Source organism: Papio anubis, chromosome 12 (assembly GCF_008728515.1).
Source record: "Papio anubis isolate 15944 chromosome 12, Panubis1.0, whole genome shotgun sequence".
Classification (NCBI taxonomy): domain Eukaryota; kingdom Metazoa; phylum Chordata; class Mammalia; order Primates; family Cercopithecidae; genus Papio; species Papio anubis.
In genome coordinates this window covers 20563336-20587501 of record NC_044987.1, presented here as the reverse complement: position 1 = coordinate 20587501, position 24166 = coordinate 20563336, and the positions used below count along the sequence as shown (strand labels likewise).

At 45.0% G+C, this 24166-nt stretch overlaps 1 long non-coding RNA gene across 1 annotated transcript; it reads left to right on the top strand.

Moving 5' to 3' along the window:
- The first annotated feature begins 13188 nt into the window (after positions 1-13188).
- Positions 13189-24166, top strand: LOC110741284. The gene is made up of 3 exons (XR_002517222.2): positions 13189-13417; positions 21403-21611; positions 23094-24166. It is a non-coding gene; the product is annotated as an uncharacterized LOC110741284 (long non-coding RNA).

The window sequence follows — 24166 nt, the reverse complement described above, 5'->3', positions numbered from 1 at the left end:
GGTTGATTTCAGATTGATGTTGGTTTTCTTTTTTGTTGTTGTTGTTTTTGTTTTGTTTTTGTTTTTTTGTTTTTTGAGACAGGGTCTCGCTCTGTCATCCAGACTGAAATACAGTGGTGAGATCACGGCTCACTGCAGCCTTGAATTCCTGGGCTCAAATGGTCCAACTGCCTCAGCCTCTGAAGCAGCAGGGACTTCACGAGTGTGCCATGCCCAACTAATTTTTGTGTCTTTTTCGTGGAGATGGGATCTCACTATGTTGCCCAAGATGGTCTCAAACTTCTGGTCTCAAGCAGTCGTCCTGCCTTGGCCTCCCAAAATGTGGGGATTACAGACATGAGTCACCACACCCAGCCCACATTGATTTCTGAGTCTCGCTTATTTGCAGCATTGCCTATTTCTACACTGCTAGAATGCTTTATTTACCATGTCTCTGGAGCAACCCTTGTTTGTGTTTACACATGCATTTTAGGAAATTGCATGTTTATTGTGTGTAAGTGGTGTCAAAACCTATAACCCTTTGTATTTTTTTTTTTTTTTTTTTTGAGACGGAGTCTTGCTCTGTCACCCAGGCTGGAGTGCAGTGGCCGGATCTCTGCTCACTGCAAGCTCCGCCTCCCGGCTTCACGCCATTCTCCTGCCTCAGCCTCCGGAGTAGCTGGGACTACAGGCGCCCACCACCTCGCCCGGCTAGTTTTTTGTATTTTTTAGTAGAGACGGGGTTTCACCGTGTTAGCCAGGATGGTCTCGATCTCCTGACCTAGTGATCCGCCCGTCTCGGCCCCTCAAAGTGCTGGGATTACAGGCGTGAGCCACCGCGCCCGGCCAACCCTTTGTATTAGTCTGTTCTTACGTTGCTATAAAGAACTACCTGAGCCTGGGTAAGTTATGAAGAAAAGAGGTTTGACTCAGGAGCATAACAGGAAGCAAGACTGGGAGGCCTCAGGAAATGTACAATCGTGGTAGAAGGCAAAGGGGAAGCAGGCATGTCTTCCCATGGCAGAGTAGGAGAGAGAGAACAAAAGCAAAAGTCACACACACACACACACACACACACACACACACACACACACACATCTCATGAGAACTCACTATCACGAGAAATGCATGGGGAAAATCCACCTCATAATCCAATCATGTCCCACCAGGTCCCTCCCCTGGCAAGGTCTCCAACATAGCCTGGAGACATTTTTCCCATGGTCTTGGGGATTCACATTGGGCTTCTTGCTACTTATGCAAATTTCTACAGCTGGCATTACAATTTGACTTGAGATTTGGGTGGGGACACAGAGCCAAACCATATTACCCTTATTCAATAAAATTTTCTTTTTTTCTTTTTCTTTCTTTTTCTTTTTTTTGTTTTTTGAGACGGAGTATCACTCTGTCGCCCAGGCTGGAGTGCGGTGGCATGATCTCAGTTCACTGAAACCTCTGCCTCCCGGGTTCAGGCAACTCTCCTGTGTCTTCTGTGTACCCACAGGTTCAACTTGGAAGCTGCCAAGGCTTGGGGCTTCCATCCTCTGAAGCCAGAACCCGAGCTGTGCGTTGGCCCCTTTCAGCCATGTCTGGAGTATCTGGGACACAGGGCAACACGTCCCTAGGCTGTGTACTGCATGAGGACCCTGGGCCTGGCCCACAAAACCACTTTTTCCTCCTGGGCCTCCGGACTTGTGATGGGAGGGGCTGCCGTGAAGGTCTCCAATATGGCCTGGAGACATTTTTCCCATGGTCTTGGGGATTCACATTAGGCTTCTTGCTACTTATGCAAATTTCTACAGCTGGCATGAATTTCTCCCCAGAAAATGGGTTTTTCTTTTCTTTTTTCTTTTCTTTTCTTTTTCTTTTCCTTTTTTTTTTTTTTTTTTTGAGGCGGAGTCTTGCTCTTGCTCTGTTACCCAGGCTGGAGTGCAGTGGCGCCATCTCGGCTCACTGCAACCTCTGCCACCTGGGTCCAAGCCATTCTCCTGTCTCAGTCTTCTGAGTAGCTGGGACTACAGGAACCCGCCACCACGCCCAGCTAATTTTTGTATTTTTAGTAGAGACAGGGTTTCACCATGTTGACCAGGATGGTCTTGATCTCTTGACCTCGTGATCCACCTGCCTTGGCCTCCCCAAGTGCTGAGATTACAGGCATGAGCCACCGCGCTCAACCAGGTTTTTCTCTTTTCTATCACATTGTCAGGGTGCAAATTTTCCAAAATTTATGCTGTGTTTCCTTTTTAAAACTGAATGCTTTTAACAGCACCCAAGTCACCTTTTGAATGCTTTGCTGCTTAGAAATTTTTTCCACCAGATACCCTAAATTATCTCTCTCAAGTTCAAAGTTCCACAGATCTCTAGGGCAGGGGCAAAATGCCACCAATCTCTTTGCTAAAAGATAACAAGAGTCACCTTTGCTCCAGTTCCCAACAAGTTCCTCATCTCCATCTAAGACCACCTCAGCCTGGACCTTATTGTTCATATCAGTATCAGCATTTTCATCAGAGCCATTCAACAAGTGAGGTTGGGTGAAGGTACAGCCAAACCATATCAAAAAATTAGCCAGGTGCGGTGGCTCGTGCCTGTAGTCTCAGCTACTTGGGAGACAGAGGGAGGGAAATCACCTGAGCCCAGAACGTTAAGGCTGCAGTGAGCCTAGATCACACCACTGTACTCCAGCCTGGGTGATGGATTGAGACCCTGTTTCAAAAAAAAAAAAAAAAAAAAGACCACCAGACCTCCTATATCCTTATCTCTGAAAGAGATGTGTACAGGCCCTTTGGTAAATTTAGACCCTGAGTTTTGATTAAACCTCTTTCTGCTGGATGGTTGTAAACAGGGCTCCAGATCTAATAAATATAATTAATTTGGGACTGGATCTGATAAATCCTGTTAGCCTCCTTTAACTTCCACTTGGTGCTGGACATGGTAATCAGCTAGACATACCCTGTCCTACCACAACATTTAATGAGCAAGTCTACATCAGTGCTTGGTCATCAGTTGGCAAGTCTCACAGTGATCAAATATCAAAAGTGGGTATCACAGAACATGTGCTGTCACCACAGAAAATCTCATCTCATTCCTCTTAAGGGCTTATACATGAAGGCTCTAGAATAATTCTATTATTAGTCAATAATCATTTCAAGAGTATCCAGGGGAGAAAGTAATATTGATAAGAAGCAATAATAAACAATCGGTGTGTTTAAACAGGGAATAATTTGCAGAGTATTTTCCCAGAGAGGAAATTGATTTTTTTTCTTTTCCTGGAAAACCTTTTGTCCCAATGCTAAGTTATTTTTATTTATTTATTTTTCCCGAGATAGAGTCTTGCTTTATTGTCCAGAGCTGAAGTGCAGTGGCGTGATCTCGGCTCACTGCAACCTCCACCTCCCGGGTTCAAGCCATTCTCCTGCCTCAGCCTCCCGAGTAGCTGGGATTACAGGCATGCACCACCATGCCCGGCTAATTTTTGTATTTTTAGTAGAGACGGGGTTTCACCATGTTGGCCAGGCTGGTCTTGAACTCCCCACCTCGGCCTTCCAAAGTGCTGGGATTACAGGCGTGAGCCACTGCACCCAGCCTATAAGTTATTTTTTGAGTCAATGGATTTCTCCTCTGATTTACTGCAAATCCAAAATATAATTTATATTATAATAAAGTGATCTTGTTTGAATGATTGAATTCTTGTGTGGATTGAGGAGCTAAGTGACAATGAAGGGAAAATGTTAGGAAAAGAATAGAGAAAAGAAGAAATAAAGAAACATGTTTCTTCTCTGCTTCACTCTAAATGTTTTTTGCCAGTGGCTTCTGAGCAACTGGATTTGAAAGCCGCAGGCTATGACTGATTGACAGGTGTGACTGCTCTTTAAGCTATGGATTCCTTTCCAGGAATGATCTAGTCAGAAATGTCCCTAAGGGCCAGCTCCTCAGCAGCTAGGAAAATGGCCTTTGAGGGATAAAATACAGGTATTTCAGTAATAACCCCTAGATTAAAGAGTTTACTTATTTAAGGTTAAATTATAGGTGTTAAGAAAATGTTTCACAAAAGGATCTATGGTTGGTTGAAAAATAAATGGATTTCCAATCTGCCTCAAATGTGTAATGTAGGCAGTGTAGTGTGTGGAGAATTGAAATAGCTTTTGGTAAAGTTAATGAGTTCATTTTAGAAGTACAGTTAACTAGGCTGGCGTGGTGGCTCACGCCAGTAATCCTAGCACTTTGGGAGGCCAAGGTGGGTGGATCACGGGGTCAGGAGATCAAGACCATCCTGGCCAACATGGTGAAACTCCGTCTCTACTAAAAATACAAAAATTAGCCGGGCGTGGTGGCGTGTGCCTATAGTCCCAGCCAACCAGAAATCACAGGCAGACAACTGTTCAAATCATGTTCAAATAAGGCAAATGCCAAGCTGCAACCAATCCAGCTATTTCTGTACCTTACTTCCCTCACTTCTGTTTTCTTTTGTTTACTATTTTATTTTTATTTATTTTTTTTTTTTTGAGGCAGGAGAATCACTTGAACCTGGGAGGTGGAGGAGGTTGCAGTGAGCCAAGATTGCGCCACTGCATTCCATCCTGGGTGACAGAGCAAGACTGTGTCTCAAAAAGGAAGAAGAAGAAAAAAAAAAGAAGTACAGTTAACGCGTATACACAGGGGATTGATTCCAGGACCTCCACCTGGCTCTACCATAATGAAGTCTGCACATACTCAAATTGTGAAGTTGACCCTGCAGAACCCACTTATAGGAAAACTCTACATACTCAGGTTTCATAACCCTTGAATACTGTTTGTGTGTTGTTTGTTTTTGAGACAGGGTATTTCTCTGTTGCCCAGGCTGGGGTGCAATGGCACGATCACAGCTCACTGCAGCCTGGAATTCCTGAGCTCAAGCGATCCTCCCACCTTGGCCTCCCAAAATGTTGGGATTACAAGTGTGAGCCACTGCACCCAGCCTGAATACAGTATTTTTGATGCACGTGTGTATTTTGATCTGCATATAAGTGGACCCATGCAATTAAAATCCATGGTCTCGGCTGGGCGTGGTGGCTCATGCCTGTAATCCCAGCACTTTGGGAGGCCGAGGCGGGTGGATCACGAGGTCAGGAGATCGAGACCATCCTGGCTAATACAGTGAAACCCCGTCTCTACTAAAAATACAAAAAATTAGCCAGGCGTGGTGGCAGGTGCCTGTAGTCCCAGCTACTTGGGAGGCTGAGGAGGAGAATGGCGTGAACCCGGGAGGCGAAGGTTGCAGTGAGCCGAGATCGCGCCACTGCACTCCAGCCTGGGCGACAGAGTGAGACTCCGTCTCAAAAAAGAAAAAAAAAAAAAAACCCATGTGGACTCTATTTGGCTTTGGTATTCAGAATATGAACTCTCCGTGGCTGACATTTATAATTCCGGCACCTTGGGGGGTTGAGGTGGGAGGATCACTTCAGGCTAGGAGTTCCAGACCAGTCCAGGCAATATAGCAAGATGCCATCTCTACAAAACCTACAAAAATCAGCTGGGCATGGGTGGTGCACACCTATAGTCCCAGCTACTCCAGAGGCGGAGGCAGGATGATCACTTGAGCCCAGGAAATCGAGGCGGCAGCGAGCTATGATTATGCCACTGCACTCCAGCCTGGGTAACAGGGTGAGACCCTGTCTCTAAAAAGAAAATAATAATTTTATTGATCTGGTACTTAACTCTGGAAGAAAAGAGAACTATTATTATTATTTATTTCTTTTTTTTTCTTTGAGATGGAGCTTCGCTCTTGTTGCCCAGGCTGAAGTGCAGTGGCACGATCTCAGCTCACTGCAACCTCCGCCTCCCGGGTTCAAGCAATTCTCCTGCCTCAGGCTCCAGAGTAGCTGGGATTACAGGTATGCGCCACCACGCCCAGTTAATTTTGTATTTTTAGTAGAGAGGGGTTTCTCCATGTTGGCCAGAATGGTCTCAAACTCCCAACCTCAGGTGATTTCCCCCCCTCCGCCCCGAACCCACCTCAGCCTCCCAAAGTGCTGGGATTACAGGTGTGAGTCACCGCGCCCGGCCTGAGAACTATTTTTTTTTTTGAGAACTATTTTTAATTGGGAGGCTGAAGTTCTGGGATCACTTGAACACAGGAGTTCAAGGCTACAGTGAGCCAAGATTGTACCACCGCACTCCAGCCTGGATGACAGAGACAGACCCCATCTATAAAAGTAAATAAAATAAAATACAACATTTTTAGAGGAGGTAATAGCTAACATTATTGAGCACTTAGGTCAGGTGGTTCTCTGAGTACTTTGCACATAGGAACTGATTTTATTCTCACAATACCCTATAAAGTAAGTGCTGTTAGTATTATAGTAGAACCTGCTTTACAAGTGAGGAAACCACCACAGACAGATTAGGTAATTTGCCCAAGGTCTTTCTAAAACAGCACTCTAAATCAAACATTTAAGCTCTCTCTTAAGGAGATTCAGGTTTAGAGAAATCCTAATTGAGAAAGATGAATAATTAGGGAAAAAACTGCCTCCAAAGACTTCTCTGGCCAGGTGGCAAGGTGGCTCACCCCTGCAATCCCAGCACCTTGGAAAGCTGAGGTGGGTGGATCATCTGAGGTCAGGAGTTCGAGACTAGCCTGGCCAACATGGTGAAACCCTGCCACTACTAAAAATACAAAAAGTAGCTGGGTATGGTGGCGGGCGGCTGTAATCCCAGCTACTCGGGAGCCTGAGGCAGGAGACTCGCTTGAACCCGGGAGGCGAAGGTTGCAGTGAGCCAAGATTGCACCATTGCATTCCAGCCTGGGCGACAGAGCGAGACTCCTGGGGGTGGCACTGGAGCTGAGCTGACAAAGATAGGGAAAACTGGGGGGAAAAATGGGAGTTTTAGCACTGCTAAGTTTAGCTTAAAGCTGCCTCCTTGTATACTTTAAGTTCAGTCCAAAGAGTTCTCCATACATATTAGACCATAACTAACTGGACATGTAAATAGGCTGTTATCTACTCTTTTTTTTTTTTTTTTGGTTACCCAGGCTGGAGTGCAGCAGTGCAGTCTCAGCTCACCACAACCTCCACCTCTCTGGTTCAAGCGATTCTCCTGCCTTAACCTCCTGAGTAACTGAGATTACAGGTGCCTGCCGCCACACCTGGCTTATTTTTGTATTTTTAGTAGAGATGGGGTTTCACCATGTTGGCCAGGCTGGTGTTGAACTCCTGACCTCAGGTGATCCACCCGCCTCAGCCTCGAAAAGTGCTGGGATTACAGGCGTGAGCCACTGCGTCCAGCCTGTTACCTACTCTTGTACCAACCGGATCGTTTCAGAAATCACAGGCAGACAACTGTTCAAATCATGTTGAAATAAGGCAAATGCCAAGCTGTTTCTGTACCTCACTTCCCTCACTTCTGTTTTCTTTACTTTTTTTTTTTTTGAGACAGAGCCTCACTCTGTCGCCTAGGCTGGAGTGCAGTGGCACAACCTCGGCTCATTGCAGCCTCCGCCTGCTGGGTTCAAGCGATTCTCCTGCCTCAGCCTCCCAAGTAGCTGGAATTACAGGCGTGCCCCACCACACGCCGCTAATTTTTGTGTTTTTAGTAGAGATGGGGTTTCATCATGTTGGCCAGGCTGATCTTGAACTCCTGGCCTCAAGGGATCTGCCTGCCTCCTTGACCTCCCAAAGTGCTGGGATTACAGGCGTGAGCCACTGCGCCCAGCCTTACTTCTGTTTTCTGTAGGTCATTTTCTTCTGTTTGTTAATAAACGTTATTGGAGGCCGGGCCTGTAATCCCAGCACTTTGGGAGGCTGAGGTGGGCGGATCACGAGGTCAGGCGTTTGAGACCAGCCTGGCCAACGTGGTGAAACCCCGCCTCTACTGAAAATACAAAAGTTAGCCAGGCATGGTGGCACACGCCTGTAATTCTAGCTACTCGGGAGGCTGAGGCAGGAGAATTGCTTGAACCCAGGAGGTACAAGTTGCAGTGAGCTGAGATTGAGCCAATAAACTCTAGTCTGGGCAACAGAGCAATACTCCATCTCAGAAAAAAAACATAATACATAATAAATAAATAAACATTATCTGATCAGGTAGCAGCCCTGGAGTTACTCTGAACTTTTTCTGGTTCAGGGCACTGTCCAGTTCTCGAATTGTTCTTTGCTCTGTTAAACGCTGTTAAATTTGTCTAAAGTTTTTTCTTCTAACAGCACTCATTCAGAAGACTAGTTACAATTAGAGTAACCACAAGTTCCAGTTTGCCTGGGGCAACCTGATTTACCCCTGTTTTCCCAGTATGCTTATCGGTAACTCCTCCTTTCTCAAATTTCCAGATTTGAATAATAAAGCAGTTTCATCTTAAACTTAAGCAATGGTCCTAGAGAATATTGACGTTTTATTCCCAAAAGTCTTTCTTTTTTTCCGAGATGGAGTCTCACTCTGTGACCCATGCTGGAGTGCAGTGGCACAATCTCAGCTCCCCGCAACCTCTGCCTCCCGGGTTTAAGCGATTCTCCCACCTCAGTCTCCCGTGTAGCTGGGATTACAGGCGCCTGCCACTACACCCGGCTAACTTTTGTACTTCCAGTAGAAGTGGCTTTTCACCATGTTTGCCAGTCTGGTCTCAAACACCTGACCTCAGGTGATCTGCCTGCCTCGGCCTCCCAAAGTGCTGGGATTATAGGCATGAGCCACAGCACCTGGCCTCAGAAGCCTTACAGATACAGCTAAAATGCAAATTTTGAGCCAAGTCTGAGAAATATGCTTTATTAACAAGCACTGGTTAATCTGTTTCTAGAGAACACAGACGGGAAGCAGAGGGTACCTCCCTGAGAGTGGATGGGATCATTTATTGCCTTAAGTTTCATTTGCTTAAAGGACTGCAGCTTTTTCACTTTTGTAAAAGACTGTAAACCAACAACTATTGGCATTTAAGGTTAGGATTTAAGGATGTCGGATGGCCATCCCTTGGGAGATGGAGATGATGTGGTGTTGGAAGAAGAGACAGTGTTTGATGGCCCCTGCCGGAGGGGTAAAATGCTGAGGACTGAAGTTGAATGGGCCTTTTTGTTTCCATTTGAGAGGAGAGTTCAGAATTTCAGACCTGAAATGGCCATGGAAGAACTCTGAAGTCCTGGAATCATTGTTTTTTTGTGGTGTTTGTAGTCTCCTATACTTCTCCAGGAGTAACACATAGCAAGAAACTTAAAACCAAAGGAACAAGGTGCTTAATAGAAAGACTATTTGGACTCTTCTGCCATTTTTGTGTAGAGAGGGTGTCAGTTGCTCTAAGGAGTACAAGTATTGAATTCTGGAGCCAGCAGATCAGAGAATTGGTCTACGCAAATGAAGACTTTCTAGTAACAAAGAATACAAAGCTTTAGAAAAGTACTTCAGGGCAGGGCGCAGTGGTTCACACCTGTAATCCCAACCAACACTTCTGAGGAGGCGGAGGTGGTGGATCGCCTGAGGTCAAGGAAATCAAGACCAGCCTGACCAACATGGTGAAACCTAGTCTCTACTAAAAATACAAAAATTATCTGGGCATGGTGGTGGGTGCCTTTAATCCCAGCTACTTGGGAGGCTGAGGCAGGAGAATCACTTGAACCTGGGAGGCGGAAGTTGCAGTGAGCTGAGATCAAGCCATTGCACTCCAGCATGGGTGAGAGTAAGACTCTGTCTCAAAAAATAAAAATAAAAAAGAACAGTACTTCAGCTTAAAATCGCTAGCCATGGGCCGGGCACAGTGACTCATGCCTGTAGTCCCAGCACTTTGGGAGGCTGAGGCGGGTGGATCATCTGAGGTCAGGAGTTCAAGACCAACTAGCCAGATGGTGAAACCCTATCTCTATTAAAAATTCAAAAAAATTATCTGGGTGTGGTGGCGATTCCCCATAATCCCAGCTACTCGGGAGGCTGAGGTAGGAGAATCACTTGAACCTGGGAGGCGGAGATTGCAGTGAGCCAAGGTCGTGCCATTGCACTCCAGCCTGGGCAACAAGAACGAGACTCTATCCCTAAATAAATAAATAAATAAAATTGCTAGCCACGGGCCCAGCACAGTGGCTCATGCCTGTAGTCCCGGCACTTGGGAAGGCCAAGGCAGGTGGACCACTTGAGGCCAAGACTTCTAGACCAGACTGGTCAACATGGTGAAACCTCATCTCTACTAAAAATACAAAAATTAATTGGCGTGGTGGTGCACGCTTATAATCCCAGCTACTCTGGAGGCTGAGGTATGAGAATTGCTTGAATCCGGCAGGCAGAGGGTGCAGTGAGCTGACATCAGGCCACTGCACTCCAGCCTTGGTGACAGAGTGACACTCTGTCTCAAAAAAAAAAAAAAAAAAAAAAATTGCTAGCCATGTTTTTTAAAGTGGAAGAGTCTCAACTTTTATTTCCTCAGCTTTGTGAAAAGATGAATAGTGTTACCAACAACTCTTCTGTGATACTAAATATTCTTATTTCATTGGTAAGACAGAGAATGGGATGATGGCAAAAACCAATCCCATCTGACTTGATCCTGATGAATCTGAATGATCTAGTTATGAGCTTATCTGAAGAACATAATGAAAATATTTTGAACATTATGTGTTGGCACTTGAATACTTTTTAATTTTAATTTTAACTTTTTTTTTTGGTAGAGACAGTGTCTTGCCATGTTGCCTAGGTTAGTCTTGAACTCCTGGCCTCAAATGATCCTTCCACTTCTGTCTCCCAGAGTGCTGGAATTACAGGCATGAGCCACTGTGCCGGCCAAGTTTTAATTATTACATTTAAAGAAAAAAAACCTAAATATGCATTACTCCAACTGGAAAGAGTAAAGAGCCACTTTTCCATCACTTTGAGGACACTACTGAATAAGCATACACATTCAGAGCAGATTCTGGGGATTGCCAGAGAGAGATTTCTTGGAACAAAAGTTTAACAAATGTGACACTTTTGTTTCATATGAGCAAAGTTATGACATATCTCTTGCCTTTTCTACCCATGTACACAGGTGTCTTATTCCATTTGTGTTGCTATAACAGAATGCCACAGACATGGTTACTTATAGAGAAAAGAAATTTATTTCTGACAGTTCTGGAAGCTTTTGTCCAAAGTTGAGGTGTTGGCATTTTGCGAGGGTCTTCTTGCTGAATCATCTCATGGCAGAAGGCAAAAATGAAAAGGCGCTCACGTGACAGCAAGAGTGGGCAAGAGGGGGCTTACCCTGGTTTTATCAGAACCCACTCTTGTGAAAATGGCATTAATCCATTCATAAGGGCAGAACCCTCGTGGCCTAATCACTGTCACTCGGGCTGGAGTGCAGTGGCCCAATCTCGGCTCACTGCAACCTCTGCCTGCCAGGCTTAAGTGAGGTGAGAACATCACCTCAGCCTTCCAATTGGCTGGGACCACAGGTGTGTGCCACCACATCTAGCGATTTTTTTTTGTATTTTTTTGTACACACAGGGTTCACCATATTGCCCAGGTTGGTCTTGAGCTCCTGGGCTCAAGCGACCCACCTGCCTTGGCCTCCCAAAGTACTGGTATTACACATGTGAACCACTGCACCCAGCCTTCCCATCTGGGTGAGCCACTGCACCCAGCCATTACCATCACAATGACAATTACATTTCAACCTGAGTTTTGGAGGAGACATTCAAACTATAGAAAGATGATGGGGTCTCTGTGTTGGTTATCATAAAAACTAAAAATCTAGGCCAGGCATGGTGGCTCATGCCTGTAATCCCAGCACTTTGGAAGGCCGAGGCGAATGGATCACCTGAGGTCAGGAGTTCGAGACCAGTCTGGCCAACATGGCGAAACCCTGGCCAACATGGCGAAACCCTGTCTCTACTAAAAGCCCAAAAATTAGCCGGGCACAGTGGTGCACACCTGTAATCCCAGCTACTAACGAGGCTGAGGCAGGAGAATCACTTGAACCCAGGAGGTGTAGGTTGCAGTGAGTGGAGATCATGCCGTAACACTCCAGCATGGGCAACAAGAGTGAAACTCTGTCAAAAAAAAAACAAAAACTACCGAATGTATGACTTGAAGTACTGCTTATTGGAGGATTTTCCTTCACCACTGTCCTTGGGTGCCATATATACTTTGTCTAAGGATACAGTACATGTTTTGAACCAGAGACCACTCCTATGGTGCTATTTTCTCTATAGCTAGAACACAAGGGTCTGAGAATGAAGGACTGAAAGTAGGAGTGGCTCATAAAAACAGAGTGAAAATAGTTTTGTGGGGCCAGGCACAGTGGCTCATGCCTATAGTCCCAGCACTTTGGGAGGCCGAGGCAGGCGGATCATGAGGTCAGGAGTTTGAGACCAGCCAGGCCAACATGGTGAAACTCTGTCTCTACTAAAAATACAAAAATTAGCTGGGCGTGGTGGCATGCACCTGTAGTCCCAGCTACTCGGGAGGCTGAGACAGGAGAATTGCTTGAACCTGGGAGGTGGAGGTTGTAGTTAGCCAAGATCGCACCACTGCACTCCAGCCTGGGTGAGGAAAGCAAAAAAAAAAAAAAAAAAAAAAAAAAAAAAAAGAGTCCTAAATTATAAACAACCCACATGTGCATCAACAGGAGATCAGATAAACTGTGTTGTATCCATATGATAAAATATCATTCAGCAATAAAAATCAATGAATTATTGATACATGTAACAACATATTCGAATTTCAAAAACATTAAGTTGGGAGAAAGAAGTCTGACGTAAAAGGGTACATACTATATAATTCTATTATATGAAGCTCTAAAACAGGAAAAGGACATGAAGGAACTTTTCAGAAATGCTTTATATCTTGATTAGGGTGTTGGGGTGTTGGTTACATGAATGTATACATTTTTCAACACCCAACTGCTATGGTTTGAATGTGTCTCCCAAATTTTGTGTGTTGGAAACTTAATCTCCAAATTCACATGTTGATGATATTTGGAGGTGAAGCTTTTGGGAGGTCATTAGAATTCAATAAGGTTATCAGGGTGGAGCCTCCGTGATGGTACTGGTGGCTCTCTCTCTCTCTCTCTCTCTATATATATATATATATATATATTTTTTTTTTTGAGACGGAGTCTCACTCTGTTGCCTAGCCTGGAGTGCAGTGGTACCATCTCAACTCGCTGCAACCAGGTTCAAGCAATTCTTTGCCTCCACCTCCTGAGCAGCTGGGATTATAGCCCACCACCACGCCCGGCTGATTTTTGTATTTTTAGTGGAGATGGGGTTTCACCATCTTGGCCAGGCTGGTCTTGAACTCCCGACCTCATGATCCACCCGCCTCAGCCTCCCAAAGTGCTGGGATTACAGGCGTGAGCCACCACACCGGGCCTAAAATGAGATCTTTGGTGTGGGCCCAAACCTATTATGACGCATGCCCTTATACTATTATGACTCATGCCCTGACACAGAGAGGAGATTAGGACACAGAAAACACAGATGGTGGGCAGCCGTGTGAGGACACAGTGAAAAGGCAGCCATCTGTAAGCCAATGAGAGAGGCCTCAGGAGAAACTAACTCTGCTGACACTTTGATCTCTGGACTTCCAGTCTCCAGAACTGTGAGAAAATAAATTTCCATCGTCTAAGCTACCAAATCTATGATAGAACAAAGTCTACTTTGTTATAGTAGCCTTAGTAGACTGAAATGTACATATTCTATTCAATAAGGCTAATGGTTGAATTTAACAACTATTCATTGAACACACATTTTACTGTGCTAGATGCTGACTGGATGATTAAGACATGGCCTCTTTCCCTTAAACGCAGACAGACATGGTGGCAAGGAATGATTCTGCACAGGCCACCAATGTACACACACTGTCAGCTTATATTCCTCTACATACAGTCATGTGTCTTAACGACAGGGATATGTTCTGAGAGATATGTCGTTAGGCAACTTCATTGTGTGAACATCAGAGAGCGCACTTACACAAACCTAGATGGTACAGCCTACTACGCACATACGCTTTATGGTATAGTCTATTGCTCCTAGACTACAAACCTGTTCAGCATGTTATTACACTGAATACTGTAGGCAATTGTAAAACAGTGGCAAGTATTTGTATAGCTAAACATACTATGTGTATCTAAACATAGTAAAATATGGTATAGAAATAAAAAATGGTACACTTATACAGGGCAACTCCATTATAATCACTTACATAGGATTATAATCTCTTAACCGGACCCCTATTGTATATGTGGTCCGTTGACTGAAACATCCTTATGTGGTGCATGACTGTACTTTACCTAATAGAAAGATATTGTTTTGGTACAAATATCACACCTGGCAGAATTACCGTGGTTTTAACAAAATCTTTTTTTTTTCTTTTTGAGACAGTGTCGCTCTGTCACCCAGGCTGGAGTGCAGTGGTGTGATCTCAGCTCACCACAACTTCTACCTCCTGGGTTCAAGTGATTCTCCTGCTTCAGTCTCCCAAGTAGCTGGGATTACATGCATGTGCCACCACACCTGGCAATTTTTTTTTTTTTTTTTTTTTTTGAGACAGAGTCTCACTCTATCACCAGGCTGGAGTACACTGGGACAATCTCAGCTCACTGCAACCTCCACCTTCCAGGTTCAAGTGATTCTCCTGCCTCAGCCTCCTGAGTAGCTGGGATTATAGGTGCGTACCACCACACCTGACTAATTTTTGTATTTTTAGTAGAGACAGGGTTTCACCACGTTGGCCAGGATGGTCTCAATCTCTTGACCTCGTAATCCATCCGCCTCGGCCTCCCAAAGTGCTGGAATTACAGGCGTAAGCCACCATGCCCAGCCTTAATTTTTGTGTTTTTAGTAGAGACAGGGTTTCGCCATGTTGGACATGCTCTTCTCAAACTCCTGACCTCAGGTGATCTACCTGCCTTGGCCTTCCAAAGTGCTGGGATTATAGGCAGGAACCACCGCATCTGGCATAACAAAATCTTTTTAATTGTGAGTAACAGAAACCAGCACAAGTAGCTGTAAGTAAAAATGGAAGGGAAGGTGATTTTTTTTTTTTTTTTTTTTGGAGGCCACAGAGCAGCCTCACAGTGTAGCTGGGCCACACAAGCCGTGAAGCCAGTTCCGAGAGACTCATCAGAAATCAAAATTGCTCCTCTCTTTGAGGCCACATGTGACTTTTCATCCTTGGTCTCTCCATAGACCTGTTTTCTTTTTTTCTTTCTTTCTTATTTTTTTTTTTAGATGGAGTCTTGCTCTGTCACCCAGGCTGGAGTGCAGTGGTGTAATCTCGGCTAACTGCAACCTCCACCTCCCTGGTTCAAGCAATTCTCCTGCCTCAGCCTCCTGAGTAGCTGGGATTATAGGTGCATACCACCACACCTGACTAATTTTTGTATTTTTAGTAGAGACAGGGTTTCACCATATTGGTCAGGTTGGTCTCGAACTCCTGACCTTGTGATCCGCCTGCCTCGGCCTCTCAAAGTGCAGGAATTACAGGAGTGAGCCCATAGGCCTGTTTTCTTTGCATTTTCTGTAGCCAATGTTATTTGTTTCTCTGTCGAAAGGGTGGAAATTGGCATCATCCCAGCCCTGGGTCTACAACACTTCTTATTTCACAGCTACAGCACTGTTAATCAACTGGCTAGTGACTTACTGTCCTGGTTCCAAGTTTTGAGAAAGAGTCTAGTGGTCCGTTTGGACCAGGTGTTCACCCCTTATCCTATTTTCTTTCATCAGAGGAGGCCGAATAACAGTACATACATGGCCAATGAAGCTGGAGAAAAGAAAATTCTCAAAGAAGGGAATTATTAATAGGGCAGGCGTCCCAAAAAGTTACTTTTACAAGCATCAAAATTGAATTGAATAGTAATGGAATGAAAGGAAATTCATTCCATCCATCAGCAAGTGAATCTATTTATTTGCATTGATTTCGACTTGTGGCTTTCAAACCTAGTTGCACATTAGATTTACCTAAGGGGTTTCAAACACATGTCAGAGCCTGGGTCCCATCTTATACCATAACGTCAGAATCTATAGAGGTGGGACCCAGGTCACTTAAAAATACCCGATGAACCTCATGTGCTGCCATGCTTGCAGATTACTTGCTTAGACATCACACCAGTATAACTTAGACTTCAGATTTTTAAATTTCATATTTTATTCTTAAAATATTTGGTCAAGATAGTAACCATGTGGCTCTGCTAAAATTATGGCAAAGTCATCAACAAATATTTGGGGAAAGAGCTTTTTCCAGGAGGCGTAATATTTTTTTTTCTTCCTTTGAGATGCAGTTTGCACTGTTGCCCAGGCTGGAGTATAGTGGTGTGATCTTGGCTCACCACATCCTCCACCTGCTAGGCTTAAGCAATTCTCCTGCCTCAGCCTCCCAAGTAGCTGGGACTACAGGCAGGCACCACCATGCCTGGTTAATTTTTGCATTTTTAGTAGAGATGGGGTTTCACCATGATGGCCAGGCTGGTATCGAATTCATGACCTCAAGTGATCCGCCTGCCTTGGTCTCCCAAAGTGCTGGGATTACAGGTGTGAGCCACCGTGCCTGGCCAGGAGGAATAATACTAATTTGAAAAAATCAATGCCGGGTGCGGTAGCTGACTCCTGTAATCCCAGCACTTTGGGAGGCCGAGATGGACAGATCACAAGGTCAGGAGTTTGAGACCAACCTGACCAACTTGGTGAAATCTCGTCTCTACTAAAAATACAAAATTTAGCTGGGCATGGTGGCTCACACCTGTAATCCCAGCTACTCGGGAGCCTGGGGCAGGAGAATCACTTGAACCTGGGAGTGGGAGGTTGCAGTGAGCCGAGATCGTGCCATTGCACTCCAGCCTGGGTGACAGAGTGAGACTTCATCTTGAAAAAAAAAAAAAAAAAAAAAGCAATAAACCAGCTTGGCCAACATGACGAAACCCCATCTCTACTAAAAAATACAAATATTAGCCAGGTGTGATGGTTACGATCCCAAGGATGCCTGTGATCCCAGCTACTCGGGAGGCTGAAGCAGGAGAATCGCTTGAATCCGGGAGGCGGAGGTTGCAGTGGGCCCAGATCGCACCACTGCCCTCCAGCCTGGGTAAGAGACTGAGACTCCATCTAAAAAGAAAAAAAAAAGAAAAAAGAAAAAAGCAACATAACACAGAAATTAGTCAGGTGGGGTGGCATGCGTCTGTAATTCCAGCACTTTGGGAGGCTGAGGTGGGAGGATCACTTGAGGCTAGGAGTTGGAAACCAGCCTGACCAACATGGTGAAACCCCGTCTCTACTAAAAATACAAAAATTAGCCAGGTATGGTGGTGGGTGCTTGTAATCCCAGCTACTCAGGAGGCTGAGGCCTGAGAATCGCTAGAACTGGGAGGCAGAGGTTGCAGTGAGTGGAGATCGCGCCACTGTACTCCAACCTGGGTGACAGAGTGAGACTCTTTTTTGTTGTTGTTGTTGAGACGGAGTCTCGCTCTGTCGCCCAGTCTGGAGTGCAGTGGAGTGATCTCGGCTCACTGCAACCTCTGCCTCCCAGGTTCATGCCCTGGAGGGCGTGCTCAGCCTCCCGAGTAACTGGGACTACTCCCGTTCAGCCTATTCTCCTGCTCAGCCTCCCGAGTAGCTGGGACTACAGGCACCGGCCACCACGCCCGGCCAATATTTTGCATTTTTAGTAGAGATAGGATTTCACCATCTCAGCCAGGATTGTCTCTATCTAGGATTACAAGCCTGAGCCACCGTGCCCGACCCAGAGTGAGACTCTTATCTCAAAAAAGAAAAATAAAAGAAAAATTTTAATTATTTTTCTGTATGTTTGGGCTCTGCAAAGTTAATCATCAGGTTCCTGGAAATGTAATTGTCTTCTTTTCTATTTATTTTAATTTTACTTATTTATTATTATTATTGTTTGAGATGGAGTCTTGCTCTGTCACCCAGGCTGGAGTGCAGTGGCACAATTGCGGTTCACTGCAACCTCCGCCTCCTGGGTTCAAGCGATTCTCCTGCCTCAGCCTCCCAAGTAGCTGGGACTACAAGCGCAGTCACCATGCCTGGCTAATTCTTTTATTTTTACTAGAGACGGAGTTTCACCATGTTGGCCAGGCTGGTCTCTTGACCTCGTGATCTGCCCGCCTTGGCCTCTCAAAGTGCTAGGATGACAGGCGTGAGCCACCCCGCCCGGCCTATTATTTTTTTTGAGACCAAGTCTTGCTCTGCTGCCCAGGTTGGGGTGGAATGGCACAATCTCAGCTCACTGCAGCTTCCGCCTCCTGGGTTCAAATGATCCTTGTGCCTCAGCCTCCCCAGTAGCTGGGATTACAAACGCATGTCACCATGCCCAGCTAATTTTTGTGTTTTTTTTGGTAGAGACAGAGTTTCGAGACCGGGTATGGTGGCTCACATCTGTAATTCCAGCACTTTTGGGGGCCGAGGCAAGTGGATCACTTGAGGTCAGGAGTTTGAGACCAGCCTGGCCAAATGGCAAAACCCCATCTCTACTAAAAATAAAAAACTTAGCCGGGCATGGTGGCAGAAGCCTGTAATCCCAGCTACTTGGAAGGCTGACACGTGAGAATCGCTTGAACCTAGGAGGTGGAGGCTGCAGTGAGCTGAGATTGTTCCACTGCACTCTAGCCTGGGTGACAGAGCGAGACTCTGTCTCTGAAAAAAAGAAAAGAAAGAAAGAAAGAAAAAAAAAAAAAAGAGACAGGGTTTCACCATGTTAAACAGGTTGGTCTCGAACTTCTGACCTCAAGTGATCCGCCTGCCTCTGTCTCTCAAACTGCTGGGATTATAGGTGTGATACCATGATGCCTGGCCTTCATTGTCTTCTGAAGGAATAAGAAACTTAGTGCCTCTCATGTGTCTGTGCTCTTTCTGAAACAGAAACTGTTAGTCTGCCCAGGAAAAGACCAGGAAATATCTGGGAGTTCACTCCCTGTTCTCAGCCAACAGCTGACAGGGGGGAGTGAGAGTGTGCAGGTTAGCTTCCCTTGTGTGGCTTTCACCGTCAAGTTTCCCTGAGGGTTCAAGCTGAAACCACCCTCCCCTTTCCCAATTTCTGTTGGAAGTATTTCTTTCTTTCTTCTTCTTTTTTTTTTTTTTTGAGAAGGAGTCTCGCTCTATGGCCCAGGCTGGAGTGCAGTGGCGCAATCTCAGCTCACTGCAAACTCGGCCTCCTGGGTTCGCCCCATTCTCCTGCCTCAGTCTCCTGAGAAGCTGGGACTACAGGCGCTCGCCGCCGCGCCTGGCTAATTTTCTTTTTTGTTTTTAGTAGAGATGAGGTTTCACCACGTTAGCCAGGATGGTCTCAATCTCCTGACCTCGTGATCTGCCCGCCTCCGCCTCCCAAAGTGCTGGGATTACAGGTATGAGCCACCGCGCCCAGCCTATTGGGAGTATTTCGAAAATAGATTGCTTGTACACAAAGCCTTATTACAGGTATGTTTCAGGAAAACCCAATCTAAGACAGTCAGCGTTACAGAGTTTTTTTTTATTTTTATTTTTTTAAAAATTTTTTTTTTTTGAGACGGAGTCTGGCTCGGTCGCCCAGGCTGGAGTGCAGTGGCCGGATCTCAGCTCACTGCAAGCTCCGCCTCCCGGGTTTACGCCATTCTCCTGCCTCAGCCTCCCGAGTAGCTGGGACTACAGGCGCCCGCCACCGCGCCCGGCTAAGCGTTACAGAGTTTTATCCCCCCTGTCAATATTAAAATTTGATATGGCTTTTATTTTTTTTTAAGTTTTAATTAAATTTTTATTTGACCAAGAAAACATTGTCTAGAATTGTCTAACATTTAAAATCCACTTAAACAAAGCAGATTACAACCTTCAAGCATCACAATTATTCAGCCAGAATAAGACCAGCCTTACTCTACTCAAAGAAGACGCACAGTCCCTCTGGGGTCCTATCTTCGTAGTAAATCCCTCATATGGCTTTTAATAATATTGTTTATAACTTTTCAGATATGGAGAAGACTTATTCCCATCCTTAGGAAGACAGTAGGAAAGTTACACTGTAACTTTCACCCGTTTACCCTCTTCCCACCCAGCTGAATATCAGTACTCAGCACAAATGCCATTTGTGAAAAGTCACTGAGGCTGGGCATGGTGGCTCACACCTGTGATTCCAACAATTTGAGAGGCTAAGGCATCTCAGTTGAGCCCAGGAGTTCAAGACTAGCCTAGGCAACATAGGTAAACAAAAATAAATAAATAATAATAATTAAAAAATTAGCCAAGCATGGTGATACTTACTTGTAGTCATAGCTACTCTGGACGCTGAAGTGGGAGGATCACTTGAGCCCAAGAGGTCAAGGCTGAAGTGAGCTATGATCACACCACTGCACTCTAGCCTGGGTGACAGAGTGAGACACTGTCTCAGAAAAAAGAAAAAGAAAAAAAGAAGTTACTGAGTCAGTTTCCCAGGAAACTTGGGAACTCCTAGGGACCAAGAGTTTGGAAGAATTACAGTAAGGAGGTAGGAGGAAGGAACTGGCCGGTCACAAGCTGTGTGAAAACAGATCGGATGGGTTGGTGTGGATTGCTGCTGGTGAACGCAAAGAGGAGAATTTACAGCAAAGACAAATAGTGGTGACATGAATAGAGGCATGATATGACTTTGAAATCATCTGAAAGTGCACTGTATGATAAAACTTAAAATGAGTTATGTATGGTCTTCTGCAGCTGTGTAGAATTGGTTGAGGCAGGCACGACAGCCACCACAAGGTGGTGCTCTGACTATATTCACAGCCACCAACTCGACTTTCCTCAGCGCTTTACAGTTCCCCACTCTGCTCTCAGTCTTTTTGGGCTGTAACTAGGGGTCTGTCACACTCCAGCCATACTCAGCCAGCCTATTATTAGTGCCAAGCCTTCCTCCTGGCGCAATGACAGTGTAAATTTCAGCAATGGCAGAAGGGAGACAAATACAGCTGTTGTGCATTTTAGAATAATTGCTATAGGACATTTGGAGACAGATTTATAATAACAGCACTTATACAGACTTATACAATATTTCACTTTCCTATTTTATCCCTGCTGAACACTCTGCATCATAAACTTTTGAATTCTTTCAACTCATGTGAGTCTAGTATTATCTTCCCCTAATTTTACAAAGTGAGGCTTGCACCCTCCCCCACAACCCCATTCCCAGAAGGCACCATGCACTCTCATCTCAACCTCCAGCCCTTTCATGTGCAATTGCTTCTGCTGGGAGCTCCGTTCACCCTCTCCCCACCCAGCTGAATATCAGTACTCAGCACAAACGCCATTTGTGAAAGCCTCCACCTACTCCCACTCCAAGTCTGGGCTTCTTTCTTCGCCTGGGTCTTCTCCAGTTCATCCATCTAGAGGCATTTCTCTCAATGATTTCTTATCTCCTCACCTCCAACCCACCTCTCCTGAGCTTTCTTATCCGTAGACTGTCAATGTCTATCACAATTTCCTACATACTGAGTGGATGAATGAATGAATAAATAAATAAAGTTCTAAAAGATCAAAGATCTTTCTTCATCTTGAGTCATAGCAGAGATGGAAATATCCAGAGATTTACACCTGAACCAGAACATCTCACTGGCTGCAGTAATTGACTGCCTCTCCAAAGAAAATGCCTAAATGGAAACGTTGGGGGCCCTGCAGTGAGCCACAGTTCAGGGGAGATCCCCCCAGTGCTGGCACAGCAAGACATCAAGGCCCATAATCTGTGCAGAAGGTCTGAACAACATAGTGTACAGGGTAAGATTGTCTGCCATATATTGTAGTCTCACTAAGCGGTTTCTTGAAACTGATGTCATTGGGAGCATAAACAGAAGCAGCAAGCTTCTGTGTTCGTCCAAGTTCCTTCCACCTTCTATTTTCCTCTAGCTTTTGGGGGACATCTTACCCCCAAGGACTGTAAAATCTCTGAACTTGGGGTACCTTCCGAGTGAGTCAAAGGGACTCATGATCTACCTGCACCGGTGTCTCATGTTTGTCTTTTGCAGTGATTACTCCCTGGTTCTGGAGCAAACCAAATAAAGGCAATCTTGCTGCAAAACTAAGTTGTCATTCTCACCCATCTTTTGTGAAACGGGTGGTGAGTGTATCTCGTCTTGGATGTGGTTGTGAAAAGGCTGGATTCTTCTTGGCATCATCTTTCTGGCATAAGCCAGAATTCTTTTCTGTTCATTTGTTAATTTTTTCTTCCCTGTTTTCCTTCCATCTTTCTGGAACACTCAGTGAACACTCACTAGGTGCCAAGCTCTACGATGGAGATATAAAGCTGAACAACACAACATTGCTCCGCCTTCAAGGTATTCACCAAATTCTAGAGAGACAGAAAAGTGAACAAATACTCATAACACACCTGAATAAGTACTGTAATGTAGGAATATATGAGGCCTTGTAAGATCAAGGCAGTGGCCACAGCATATAGTTAGCTGTTTTGAAACCAGCTGATGGGAGTGGTCCTGGTGGGAGTGTTTGCTGATTTCCATGTGACAAATTTACTCATTATGACTTCTTTCCTTCCTTCCTTCCTTCCTTCCTTCTCTCTCTTTCTTCCTTCCTTCCTTCCTTTTCTTTTCTTTTCTTTCTTTCTTCTTTCCTTCCTCTCTCCCTCCCTCCCTCCCTCTCTCTTTCTTTCTTTCTTTCTTTTTTTTTCCTTCCTTCCTTCCTTCCTTCCTCTTTTGAGGCAGAGTCTCACTCTGTTGCCAAGGCTAGAGTACAGTGGCACAATCACAGCTCACGGCAGCCTTGACCTCCCTGAGCTCAGGTGATCCTCCTACCTCAGCCTCCCCACTAGCTGGGGCTACAGGCATGCACCACGATGCCCAGCAAATTTTTTGTAGTTTTCGTAGACACAGGGTTTCACTATGTTACCCAGGCTGGTCTTGAACTCCTGGGCTCAAGTGATCTGCCTGAGTTAGACTTCCACAGTGCTGGGATTATAGGCGTGAACCACTGCTCCTGGCTGACTGATTTCAAGTTACCAACCGCTATCACCGGAAACAAATAAAATAAACAATGGCTTTTTTGATCAGTGAGAGCTGGCACCAGCACGTGACTGTGATTTCAGCCTTGTGAGACCCTGAGCAGATCCATTCATTCTGTTCCTGGCCTTTTGACCTACAGGACTGTGAGCTACTAGATGAGTGCTATTTTAAGCCCATAAATTTGTGGTAATTTTTTATGCAGCCGTAGGAAACTAACTCAATGCTGGTTAAACCCTTCTTACAGATGTGAAAACTAAGGCTTAGAAGCAGTAAGGAATTTGACCAAGGCCATGAGCTTCTAGCAAGCGATGAAGCTAGGATGCACAATGAGATAAGTCTGACGCCAAGGCCTGGGACCTTATATCTTATGTTCTATGAACGCCCATAGAGAACCATGACACATAAACCACAAAAGGCCAGAACCATGAGGGACTCTGTTCCCTTGTTTATTTGTTGACTTTTTAGGGGCCATAAAATGTGCATTATTATTAAAAATGAAATTCTAAGCTAGAGGAAAATCGAATGCTGAGTGTGTCTTTGGACTTGAAGTGCCACCTCTGTGGTTAGCTTGATATTGATTTCAGAGGAAAACACTGCGAAGTAGCAGAAATTTCTCATTCAATGTTTGAGTTTGGCTGGAATGTCCATTTCTGCTTTTTTCCTCCAGCCTGACCAGATGTGCTCAGAAAATTTGGTTCCCCGAATATGTACATCTGTCAAAATTCCTGTCAATTTTAGCATGACTGCCAAGGGAGTGAACAAAGAGAGTTAGCGATTAACTTCAAAGAACTTTGTTGGAGAGGAATAAAGATATTTAAGGCCTATTTTGTGAACTAATTGCATTTGCATATTTATGGGATTTACTGATATAGCAGTAATTAAAAACTATTTAGTAGTCTTAAAGGACGCATAACTCAGTTGCTGTTTGCATAATAAACACTTCCTTATTATGTTTGCATAATAAACCCTCTCCCCTTGCTTCTTCCAAAAGACATCGGTCGATCTAATAGGTGCCATATCTTACTTGAAAATAATGGAGAAACACAGTGCAAAGGCTCATGGGGATGTGAAGTGGGGACTTCTAAAAGAAATATATTTTCAGGTACTTTCTTAATGATGGGCTTGGCCTGAACTTCTGTAAGAGAATCACAGATTCAAATCCCAGAGTAAGTCTTTGTTTCCTTTACCCAAGTAATGCTACTTAAGAAGTTCAAATACGGTTGGGTGAGGTGGCTTACACCTATAATCTCAAAACTTCGGGAGGCTGAGGTGGGTGGATCACCTGATGTCAAGAGTTCGAGACTAGCCTGGTGAAAC